This window comes from Hesperophylax consimilis, chromosome 20 (assembly GCF_061612785.1).
Source record: "Hesperophylax consimilis isolate HC1 chromosome 20, BYU_Hcon_1.0, whole genome shotgun sequence".
NCBI lineage: Eukaryota > Metazoa > Arthropoda > Insecta > Trichoptera > Limnephilidae > Hesperophylax > Hesperophylax consimilis.
In genome coordinates this window covers 12,543,216-12,556,754 of record NC_142855.1, presented here as the reverse complement: position 1 = coordinate 12,556,754, position 13,539 = coordinate 12,543,216, and the positions used below count along the sequence as shown (strand labels likewise).

The 13,539-nt window shown below is 32.3% G+C and overlaps 2 long non-coding RNA genes across 2 annotated transcripts; one reads left to right on the top strand and one right to left on the bottom strand.

Annotated features, from left to right (window-relative positions):
- LOC149414108 (uncharacterized) lies at positions 1-5,653 on the top strand. Its single transcript, XR_016304060.1, has 3 exons — positions 1-255; positions 1,567-1,719; positions 4,092-5,653. It is a non-coding gene; the product is annotated as an uncharacterized LOC149414108 (long non-coding RNA).
- Positions 5,654-11,528: 5,875 nt separating this feature from the next.
- On the bottom strand, positions 11,529-12,812 carry LOC149414107 (uncharacterized). The gene is made up of 2 exons (XR_016304115.1): positions 12,724-12,812; positions 11,529-11,698 (listed from the first exon to the last, which is right to left on the bottom strand). It is a non-coding gene; the product is annotated as an uncharacterized LOC149414107 (long non-coding RNA).
- Between the last annotated feature and the right edge of the window lie 727 nt (positions 12,813-13,539).

The following is a 13,539-nucleotide window of genomic DNA, read 5'->3' as shown; positions in this document are numbered from 1 at the left end:
TGTTACTCCTTTCGTCAACTTGCAAACGTTGGAAGAAATTAATCACTCCTTTCAAGAAACCTTTCGACCTCGTTACAAAGTAAAAATAAAGCTCAACCATCAGATTCTTCCGAAAAAGCATGGATTCCACTGCCATCAAGATAGAACCAGGCACAAGTGCGGAAGAGAGTGTTGCTGTTATACTTACGGACATCGATATAGACTTTCCTTTTATCAATAAAGATTTTCATGAATCCATTTCCGAAGACAACTCAGGTACTCACTTTTTTTAGTACATAACATAAATGCAATCGGAGTTTTGGTAAATATTATAAAACCTTTTAATTCACCTTAATTACTATAAAAGGCAACTATTTGCGTTTGAGAATTTTTTAGTATTTACATTATGGATTTATAATGCCCCTGTTGAAATATAAACAAATTTAATATTTGAGCATTCTGTTTTTGTTTCTTATCTATTTCTTTCACTTACTTTTTAATAATATTTTTTTTTCTTGTTTACATCACTTATTAATAATCTTTCGATATTGGACTGTCAATAACAATCATGTATCTAAGTGGTGCCGTTAGTTAAACTTACTAAATAAATAAACAAAAGTTTCTGATTCCTAAAGTCTTCTTCGTCTTTGAGTCACGAACATGTTTCAACTGTGGTTTTAGTAAAACCTTTTAAACTGCAAAATTAAAACTTTACAGGAAACGATAAAAACAAATATTTACGGATTCTCGAAACTAACTAAAGATATTGAAGTTTATAATATGAAAGTGGCTGTTTGTTTTCAATATTTTGAAGTTGAGTTATTTCATCAACGGTTTTGTCGAAATAACCTGTAAAGAATTGTATGAATACATTTAATTTATAGTATTAAAATGCGTTAATCACCAAAATGTAAGACTGACTAAAACGTGGTAATTTCTTTTTTAAATTAATAAATGAATGTGTATAGAAAGATACATAAGATGTATATATTGCTTACCCAGTCAAAAAGAGTTGTTTATCTGTTGTATAAACTTGAAATAATAATAATTTCTCATCTAATTTCGGAATTTTTCCTAGATATTTTAAATGTTCTTTATATATCTTCATTTTGAAGATGTAGTAAAAACAAATACCAGTTTGGAAACTAAATAAAATTACCTTTTAGATTTTGTATTCGAAATATACTTCAATGTTTAAAAATTGCAATATTTTAATTTTACCAATAAAAAAGCTTAACATAAACATTTAGAATCAAAACAAAAAAAGTACTTTTATTTTTAAAATTTGCAATGTATCACTTTTTATATCGTTCATACAATTAAAAATTATTACATAATAATTCCCAAAGAATAAACAAAAAAATCAAGACATTTTGTCACAATATAAAAGATGATTACAATCAATTTGTATTTACCTACACATGGAACATCACTTCCGTTAAAGTTTTATTATATTCACGCGGTAAAAGTTATTTTTAAAATAATTTGTCTGAAATGACTTCGCATTTCCGATGACATAAAACTACGAGTATATTCATAATATGACATTATTAATAGATTAAAACTGATAAAGTTTTGTTTTTCTAGGTAGCATTAATATTGAGACTGTTACCATCAAGACAGAACCATTACCCCGAAAGGAAGAAACGGGGGTAATTCTTTATACGCAAGTTGATACAGACTTCCAGGATGTTAAAAAGGATTGCTTAGGGTACTCTGGAAGTATTACCCCGACAGCAGGTAAAACCGATGTACTTGTTCAAATTAAGCATTGTGTGTCTAAGGACGAGTTGTTTCGGAGAATTTGAACAATTCATCAAATTTCAACGTTCATTTTCCAGTTCCGCGAAAGATTTTTTCAAGTTCTGTTTTTATTTCAGTTCTGTCTAGCCAATAACCTATAATGATATATTAACAGAACTTGCATAGGACTTTCACAGACCCCGAAAATGAACGTTGAAATTTGATGAATTGTTCAAATTCTCCGAAACAACCCGTCCTTATTAGAATAATGATGATTAATTAGTCCATCAAAAGAGATCATGGCATTTATACCTTAAGTAAACTTAACAAATACTTTTGTAAAATGTATGGATGTTGACTGTATATAGGTGTATCAGCTGTATACAGGGTGTATCAGCTGTAGACAGGGTGTATCAGCTATATACAGGGTCTTTCGCTGGATACAGGGTGTATCAGCACGTACCCGACAGGCTACCAGCGATTCTTGAGCTTATTTGGAATAAAAAATATATACACATGTCATTTTGCTGTCCGGTATTTTTTTTAATTAAAAACGATATTAATTTTTTTCGTATTATTGACTTCGGCATATGTAGGATTGATGCTCTGTCATGTAATTATTTCAAAAAAGGTTTATTAATATTAAATACTCCCACAACCACTTTGAAATTTTAATAAATATTTAATCCACAAATAATTAGATTGAGGGTAAAAATAAATTAACTGGAGTTGTTCCTTCGTGTAGTTCAAACTTCAGACTCAATAACGTCAAAAAAATGTAATTCTTATGCAATTTCTCAATAAATTCCAATCAATTTGGTATATACTTCGATGGACTTAAGGACAGAATTTTAAACATGTTGGATAACCCGTAAAAATAATAACTTGGGACATATTTCATTAAATGCCGGAAAATCTGAAGCTAAGGATATTAATTTAGAGAAGCTTGTTGCAATTGGATGCGACCACACTGCAGTCAACACGGGCTACAAAGGAGGTGTGATTTCGCACCTCGAATCGCACCCCAAACGTCCTTTATAATGAATCTGTTAGCTACACGCAATTGATCTCACGTTGCGACATCCTTTTGAGTACCTCGATGGAACCACTAATGGACCGCAAAGTCTCACTTGTAGTATAGAAAAACTTTAGATTATTGTGAACTACTGGAATTTAAATTCAGTCAAGGTACATTGTCAAGGGTGTCTAATGAACAGGATTTAAATACAGGCCAGATATTGTATCTACTGAAATTATGTGAAGCCATTCACTCCGGATTCTGCAAAGAAAATTTGGCGAAAGCAATCCTGGTAAAATGATACATTCCAAGTACAGCGAAATATTCGCGAAAATCAGATAAAATGTAAACTCTAACAACATTGTTTTATTAGCCATCAACAGTTTGCATACCCACGCGGGACGAAACCAGTGTGCATTTTTGTGATTTTGTTTTAGTTTGCACGGAACAATAGTGCTTTCAATTTAAAGGATATTATATATCCAGCATTATGGTTTTGGGGTCTCGCAAAATTGACGATTTCAAACTACCAATGATAAAGATTTTTCCTTGTCACACTCAAACAATGGTGAGATGTGTCAAAAATGTAACAGAAGCCTCCCCAACTGTCTGTGGTCTCTTGAGAAGAAATTTCTTTATAAAAACAAGGCTAGAATCAGGAAACACCAAAATACAGTAGCGTTCATAGCAGCTTTAAAGAATTTTAGATTTTTCAATGTGGTTAATATTCTTACTGTCAGTTTTTTCTCACTATTTGTTCGATTTTATCAGTTTATTAATATTTTATCTGTAAAGATAAATGGCAAAACACGAATGAAATGTAAGTTTTTTTGCATTCATGTGCCATAAATACTTATCTTAATCGTAAAAATTAAAAAAAGCTACTGTGTGAGTACAAACAAAATATCACTTTTAATTGTTTATATATGGAACATCTATTGCCATATTCTATAAATTCTGAAAAAAAAACAAATATTATGAGAGTGCTAGAATGAATTTTTTTGCAATTCTTCCGGCTGAAGTATAATCGTAATCGTTGATCGAAAAAACAAAAAGTAATCATTGGTTAACATTAAAACTTATCTTTAACAATCTGATGTTTTCGCTGATTATTCATTTTATGCTTTCGCAGAGCGCCTCATTTCTGAACACTACGCAAAGCTTATTGAAAAAGATAAAATAATTTGAATTTGAAATATGACTAATAATCTACCTATAAAAAAACATTACAATGGAATTTTGTATTGATCCATTATCATTTTGATCCACCCATTTCGTGCAATCTTTATTTAAACGTTTTTATGAATTAATTGTGCTTTTACTTATAATTCTTTTATATAATCTTTCTCAGCCTTGTTGACGCTTCCGGAGGGAAAACGATTCGCTTGTCCCCATTGTAACTTCTGCTCAAGCCAGTCAACCTTAAAAGTCCACTTGCGCACTCACACTGGAGAAAAACCTTTTTCATGTTTCGACTGCGACTATTCATGTACAACAAAAAGTTGTTTGAAGAGACACATGCTGACTCACAGTGGAGAAAAACCTTTTTCATGTCCCGACTGCAACTTTTCTTGTACTTCAATGGGAAAATTAAATATACACATGCTGACTCACAGAGGAGAAAACCCTTATTCGTGTCCTGACTGCAACTATTCATTTTCTCAAAAGTCAGATATAAAGAGACATATGCGGATTCACAGTGGAGAAAAGCCCTTTTCGTGTCTTGATTGCAACCATTCATTTTCTCTTAAGGGAAATTTAACGAAACACATGCGGATTCACAGTGGAGAAAAACCCTTTTCATGTCCCCACTGCAACAATTCATTTTCCAAAAAGGACAGTTTTAATGTACACATGCGGACTCACCTCGGAGAAAAACCTTTTTCGTGTTCAGACTGTCAATACTCATGTGTTTCAAAGGTACAACTGACGAGACACATGCTGACTCACAGTCCAGAAAAGCTTTTTTCATGTCCGAACTGCAACTATTCATTTACTCAAAAGGGAAATTTAAAGAAACACATGCGGATTCACAGTGGAGAAAAACCTTTTTCATGTCCCGAATGCAACTATTCATGTTCCCGAAAGGACAATTTGAAGCTACACATGCGGATTCACAGTGGAGAAAAACCTTTTTCGTGTTCCGACTGCAACTATTCCTGTACAACAAGCGGAAATCTAAAAAGTCACTTGTTGACTCACAGAAAAGAAAAACCTTTTTCATGTCCCAACTGTAGCTATTCATGTTCTCAAAAGGGGGCTTTGAAGATACACATGCGGATTCATGGTGGAGAGTAACCCTTTGCATGTCTTAACTGCAACTGTTCATATTATCAAATGGTAGCGTTGAAGATACACATGCAGATTCACACTTTTTATATTCTGACTGCATATTTGACAAGACACATACGGATTCACAGCGGAGAAAAACCTCTTGTACGTTTCGACTGCAATTATTCATGTTCTGAATAGATGCGAACTCAAAGTGGAGAAAAACCTTTTTAATATCAAGTCAGCATTAAAAGTGGTGGAACATTCTGTTATTGTCGTCTAATGCCATCAATTTATTTGTGACATTGTGGAAAGGGGGAAACACAGAGACCTGCAAATTATTCCACAGCCGAGCTGTTGAACTCAAGAAGAAACAAACCTTTATCATTTGACAAATAATGTTAACTGTGTACAAATGTTATAAATGAACGGCTGGTAGAAACTGCATTTGAAAAATAAAATTATAATAAATTTAAAATTCACTTTATTTGCATCTAATTTAGGTGCGTAGTAATAATTGTAAATATAAATTTCAATTTAAAGAAATCAATGTAAAATATATCAATTTATTATGTTTGTGCCCATGAATTTAATTTTTTTTAAACAATTGTTGTTTTTGCATTAAGTGTATCTGCTTTCTTGTCCATGGATGTGCATGGTTAGTATTCTCGAAATCATTTAATGTATACATATCGAAACGGAATTCCCTTCCAGTATACGAGTCATTTACATTACAATTTATATACTTACCTTGTTATTTTTACATTTTTGCTTACATAATAAATGTTACCAAATTACAATAGGGATTTTTATTCCAGAATGGGGAGGGAGGTTAGTGCAAACCCACACATCCCATATAGTTATACATAGTGAATTGATGATAGGACACTCATGTTAGGGACATCTATTCAGTTTCTGGTATCCTTCCAATTACAATCCTTCCTAAATATGAAATCACAAGCACCATCCTACAAATTACCCAAAAATCACACCAACATCAAGCCACTTTACAATCAAGACATCCACAACCACAATACTCGAAATAACAATAAAATCCGCATTCCTCAAACACACACTACAAAATATGGGTTAAAATCACTGAACTATATTGCCTATACACTATATAATTCGCTTCCAGATATGTACAAACGCATCCACAATAATAAAAAATTGCAAAGCAATGCTTTAAAAGAATATTTTTTAACTACATTTAAAAATGAAAATATGTAACTGTGTTGTCATTTCTTGTTGTATCTTATCCATGTTTTTCTTTTTTTTTCTTTCTCTACTTGTTTTCTATTGTTGTTTGTTCTACTTAACGTGTCATTATTTAAATTTTTAATTTTTATGCTGTATTGAATGTGAAACTTATATTTGATATCAAAATACCGTTGTAAAATTGTACCTACTACCTCCTACATATGAATTGTAAGTTCCTCCTGTCCTAAAATGAGTTCTGTAACTCATCGGGATTGCTCTAGCAAGAAATAAACACAATAAAAAATAAATAAAAATAATAGATGTGTAGAATAGTGCTTGGCCCAGCGCTCACTCGGGAGATTGATGGATCGTTTGTTCTAAGGGTTTAGTATGAATTTTGCAAGTGGCCATAGTTACTGCGAATGAACGAAACCTTAACTTTTCTATGATAGTTTGTGTTAACAACATAACTGTAATATCTCGTGTTTAGTAATAGAAAGCAAAACCGAAATAAAATACCCAGACATTAAAGTAGACCAAAACCTAAAATGTTCCACACACATAAACATACTCAAAGACAGAGTGAAACTAATGTACTACATTGTTAGATGTCTGAAGAGAAGATATATGCTTAATAAATATTTACTCAGAATGACATATTTTGTCTTCTGCCAATCAATAATACAATATGGCATTATAGGTTGGGGTAGAACTTTTAAAAACATATGCAACAGCTATGAAAAGCTCAAAAATGTATATTAAAAACAACATTATTTAAATTTATTATGAAACATTAATTATATAATTAGAAAATACTCGTATGTATTTTTTAAAAATTTATTAGGGTAAAAAACAGTTTTATATATATTTTATTAAAATAATTACATGTTACATGGTTGTATGAACCAGTGAAGTTTTCGAATAAAATTCATATTATAAACGGAGAAAACACAGATTAAAAATATGAGATAGATAATGTAAGATAAGTTCTAATTTTAAAATAATACAAACTTACATAAAATAACCTATGCACATAGATGACCAATGATTTTTATTGAATTACCTAGAAATCTTATCATAACAGGAAATGGTTTGAAATTTTGCACTGATGATGTACACTGAAACGCTGTCAGAAACTTATCTAAAGAAGGAGGTGGCGCAAACTGACACAAGACCCAAAAATAAGCCACGATAATGGCAGTTGGAGATTTCCAAATATTGTCATGATTAGAATTATTTTTTTATTAATATCGTCTTTATTGACGTATATACGGCATGTAACATTTATTATAACAGTGAAAGGTATATTGTATTTAGTTTAATAGGGAAACAAACAGTTAAAAATACATATTTTATTAAAATAATAACGAGTTACATGGTTGCATGAACCAGTAAGGTTTCAGCATAAAATTCATATTATGAACAAAAATATATTAATAATTAAAAAATAAAAATAAATTCATAAAGTGGAGTTGATAAAAAAAATTAAATCTAAAAAAAACACAAATAAAGAAATATAGATAGAAAATTTTAACTAAGTGCCAATTTAAAAATAATAAAAATTTACATAAAATAATATTCAAAGATAAACAAAATAAAGAAAGAAAAATACTAAAATATCTAACATAATACCAGAGTTCCTCCTGAGTAACACGGACAAAATGTTAATGTCTTTTGATATTGTCAAACATATACACCCATATTTTTCGTATCGCATGTGAAGGATATTCGTCAAACGGGTGTATTTTGTATGCTAGGTTGCAACCTTTGTTCCAGCAACAAAAATTGTAAATATACTGACAGATCCCGTTTTGGGTGTTGCTTGGACTGGGATCCTTTATTATTGTAATGTTTTTTATTATACCTTTATATTCATTCAAGTTAACTTTAAATGATTTTTTTTTATTTATTAAAAAATGTTTAATAATAATTGGATGACTTGTATAGCGCCGTTTTTGTGCAAAATCACCTCAAATTTTCACACATCACCTCAGTTTTCCTTACAAATAAAAAAAAATTTTTAGACCTAAAAGTAATAAAATTCTAAATTAGTTAGCAAAAAAAATGTTTACACAAAACATTTTCAAATAATTGTTTGAGGTAAATTGTTCAAGCTTAAAATATGGTCTGTATGTGGAAATTAAGGTGAGGTACTGAAAGGGTTAACTATTTGATTAAATATTTTCCAATATACATTTAGAAATTGACCAGAGGACAAAAGGAAAATATCAGCGTCTGAAAAGATGTTAGTGTATTTTGTGCACGTCCTTCTGAAAAATGAATGTTGTTTTCAGTGGCGGGTCGTGACTTAGGTGTACTAGAGTGCTAATATTAAATAAAATGGTATTACTGATATTGTTGTAGATTGAAACTTTTCTTATTTGCACCGATTTCCTAAAAAATTTCAATTAAAAATCGAATTTTCCAAAAAAAAAAATTTCAAACGTTTTCGATTGCAACAACACCAATAATGACATTTTATTTTAATATTAGGCCTATTTTACTCCCAAAAGTCACGAGCCGCCACTGGTGGTGTTTAGTTAAATGTTGGAGGGTAAGTTAATACATTTTTCTTGGTGTTAATTAATAACTCCTTAATTGTATTGGAATTTCCTAATACGTACATAACTATCAAATACCTGTATATATTATTGAAAAAAAAACAAACAAAAATTAAAAAAAAATAATAATTATATCTACACGTTAACGTGCATACAATTAAAAAAAATGTGCATTTTTAAAACACCAAATTTTAAACTGTACATCTAAAGAAGTATTCGTAAAAATTTCAACACATTTTCAACTTGTATTTCTTTCGGCAGTTCATTTAAACATTGAACTTTAGTAGACAATTTCATAAATTAATGGCACACAATCTGGAAAGCTCGAGGCAAATAGCGCTGGTGTTTGATATCATTTGCATGATATGTCAGCTGTGTGATGCGCTTGAAAGGTAATAATTTAAGGATGTAAAGGTATTAAAAAAAAGGTTGATTAATTGGTGGTTGGAGTTATTAAAAATGAGTTGAGAAAATTTGGTTCATTTATGAGTGCAACATATTTCTGATTGTTTTCCAATGAACGTATTCATCTAAACATATTTATAACAGAATTATATAAGAAATACTTTTTGGTTTTTCCAGATTGGCGGCTTACGGCAGAAATTTCAAATTTGATTTATTTATTAGTGTTATAAACATTCCTTTTACATGCATATATGACAGTAATAAAGAGTATTTATGTCATTGACCAATAAATGACGACAAAACAAACTATAACAGAAAAATACACAACAACATACCTAATACAAACCATTCTGATAAAGTTATCTTTAAATGACGAAAAGTAACACATATCGATATTTATATTGCTATTATGTTGTTAAAAATCTGAAATAAAAATTGTACTTAGTTGATATTTCAATGGGTGAGGTCGGGTGAAATATTTCAAATTCATACCCACCCCTCATACCCTTTCCTTCCCAGCACTTCCACTCAGTCCTTTCCTCAAAAGATTCTCTACAAATATTATAACGATTAACTACAGCTAAATAAAAACAAAAACGATAATAATAAAAAGCATTAATTCGGCAATAAAATTACTTTCCAACTTGCAACACCGCTGCCTCCAGTCGTTTACTAGTAATATCATTAAATTATTATTCCAATTATTATTTGTTTTAAATAAGGTACCGGCACACTTCAGTTAAATAAACACAAGCGTCAGCACAACATTAACACCAGCTTCACCTCCATTTCGCTTCCTCATCAGAAGTGCATGGATAAGATGGAGCTGCACGTGTCTTATTAAATATCGTTTCTGAAAGCATTAATAAGTGCAGTTATTCTATGAAAATGGTTTTCTCAACGGTGAGCCAGCATATGGCGTTTCAAATTTGATTTAAGTGAGCACGAAAAGCTGCAGTACGAACATGAAAATGGTTTTTCTCCACTGTGAGTAAGCATGTGTCTTGTCAAATTTCCCTTTTGAGAACATAAATAGTTACAATCCGAACAAGAAAAAGGTTTTTCTCCAATGTGAGTGAGCATATGTCTTAACAAATGTCCCTTTTGAGAACAAGAATAGTTGCAGTCGAAACAAGAATAAGGTTTTACTCCATAGTGAATCAGCTTATGGATCCTTAAACTTCTATTCGTAGCAAATGTATGCTTGCAGTCGGAGCATGAAAAAGGTCTTTTTCGACTATGAGTCAGCTGGTGGATTATTATTTTTTCTTTTCTAGAACACGTATAGCTGCAGTCGGAACAGGAAAAAGGTTTTTCTCCACTGTGAGTAAGCATATGTCTCTTTAAATTTCCTTTGGTATAACATGAATAACTGCAGTCGGAACATGAAAAGGGTTTTTCTCCACTATGAGTCAGCTTGTGAATATTAAAATTTTCCTTTCTGAAAGATGAATACGCGCAGTCAGAACATGAAAAAGGTTTTTCTCCGCCGTGAGACAGCCTGTGGATTATTAAATGTTCCTTCCTGAAAGCTGAATACTTGCAGTCAGAACATGAAAATGGTTTTTCTGCACTATGAATAAGCTTGTGTTTTTTTAAATTTTCCTTTCGCAAAGATGAAAACGGGCAGCTGGAACACAAAAAAGTTTTTTTTCCACTGTGAGTCAGTATGTGATTTTTTAAATTCCCTTTTGTAGAACACGAATAGTTGCAGTCGGAACATGAAAAAGGTCTTTCTCCAGTATGAGTACGCAAGTGCCGTTCTAACCATGACTTACAAGCACATGAGTAGTTACAATGGGTACAAGAGAATCCTTTTTGCCTATGATACGTCTTCAGATGTGGCAATAAGTCTGAAAAAGATCACGGGTAAATCTTAGTATGTGTAAGCATGTAAATTCATAAAAAGTAATGAGAGCAAAATTCGGATTTACCTAATTGGGTAATTCTTTCAGATCGCTCTAAGTATTCCTTTTTAACCTCCAAGAGGTCTAAGACAACTTCCGGACGAGAAATAACCCCTCTTTCTTCTTCTCGGGATCCTGGTTCTGCCTTGATGGTAACCGTCTCGACATTATTAATACCTGGAATAACAAAGAACAATAAATTGATATGTCGAGATGACAGCAAGCATTTCGAAAGTACGGTTTTCCATTTCCGAGAGAGAACTAAAATGAGATAATCAAGCAATATTTAAATCACTTCAGACGATTCAAGCAGGGAGAAATCCAACTAGAAACTTCAATAAATATCAATGAAAATTAAAGATCCTAGATGTCCGCAGCAGGGATAGATGTTTTTTGCGGTTTGATATTTTATTATTCAGCACATTCAGAGAAGACGTTTAGTTTTCAATCATTGGAGTAAGCAATTCCTGCATCAGTATTATATGATTTCTTAATACAAAAAAGCTTACCGTGGTGGAGCAAGTTGTCGGAGCTATTCCTGGAACGTAACGCCCGCGAGTCGCATGCGGCCCGCGAGGATTTTTGGCGCGGCGCGTGGACACTTTCAGTGCGGCCTGCTGACCACAAAAATAAAATTATTAAAAAAAACACTCAGAATGCGAGTATAGTTTTCTTTCACCATGTTTCAGATATAGACACAAATTAATAGGCGATTCAACATCTCTTTTTAATTAAATTTAATATATAATTATTTTACTAATAGGAAATTAAATCTATAATAAGAAATAATAAGAGTTCAATACTAATTAAGCCGGCAACTCGCTCACAGTTGAGGATTCATCTGCAGGCACATTTAAGAAGGAAACCATAAATGTGTACGAGGGGCAGTTTTAAAATTCTAGTTGCAGACTATATGCTGTAAAAATCAGAGGAAACCATTTTCAGGTTCTGGGTGTAGTTTTATTTAATGTTGGGAACTCGCACAAGGTTCAAGAACTCTTAAGTTAAAACCAGTTTTGTGTTCAAAATGTAGACGCGTTTCGAGGCAAAGCTTTATTGTGTTTGAATAACAACTATAAAATCCAAGATACAGGATATACATTTTCATGTGCTGGATGTAGTTTTAATCAAAACTGTGGACTGGCACAAAGATTCAATCTTAAGTTAATAGCAGTTTTGTCTTCCGAATTATATGTTTAAATTCCAGTTGTGGAATCATTTACAGACGCATTTCAAATGAAACCGTTTGCATGGTCCGTTTAAAGTTTATGTTCGAGATTAAATTCTAGTCTCACACCAAATTCTGCAAAATCATATGCTTATTCCGCGTGTAATCATTATTTAAGCTCGTGGACTCGAATGCAGAATTACTCTTAAGTTTAAACCAGTCGTGAACGCAACATAAAATTCGATTTGCGGACTCTTCTGCAGGCGAAGCTACGGGGAAACAATTATCGCGTTTCGATTGCATTTATAAGTTAACAAGATTTTTCTCAGCTTCGAATATTCCAAAACAAACCTAGATTCCAAAATCTGTATTTCACATTTCTACATACGCAATTCAAGTTACTAGATGGCAGAGTACCCTCAGAATACTGCAAACATTCCTTCTTCACATCCAGGAGGTAGATATCTATACCTGTATACGGCATTTCACCTCTATCTTCTTCCTGAGACCCTGATTCCATCTTGATGGAAATACTCTCTGGGTGTAGAAGAACCATAGTACGGCTGTGATAGCGTTGTTTTGAATGTGGTAATTGGTGACAACTAAAAAAAACCAGACTGAATTAGATCACAGTTTCAACAGAAAACTAATACCGAAAACTAAGACCTTTCAATTTTAATTGATCAACTTTTAAAACGACAAGATTTCTAACGAAAAAAAAAATTGATAAACTTTTTAGAAAGATCATTCACACTTGTTAATATGCTTTCAAGTGTCGAGTTGGTCAACTGAAATGGAAACGTCTGACCCGCTATAATTGGGTGCAATAATTGTGTATGAACTTGAATATTTGGTGTCGGTCGGAATGTTCGTCTTGTCCTTCTCTTGTCCTTGTTCTTCTGTCTCTTGATCTTGAAATTGCGACATTTAAAAACTGGTGAGAGAATTTTCGCCATTGCTGCTACTAATACATAATATGAACAGCATGATTTACTCTAACGAACCATCACGCCCTTTCTCCGCAGGGGTAGGCAGAGAGGACGGAACGCCTAAACAACTCGGTCTTGGCAAACACTCATTGCCTCATTCACATTCATACATCATCTCATACATATTCTTCTGTTACTCCTGCTCTTGAAGTGGTCCAATTCAAGTATCTGGTTCACTTGACCGTTCCATACCGTCCTCGGGCATTCCCGACTTTTTCTAACATTCGAAATCGCGTCATATATTCTCCTAAGACTCCTTCTTCATTCATTCGCTCCCGATTTACTGGGGTAAAAAACA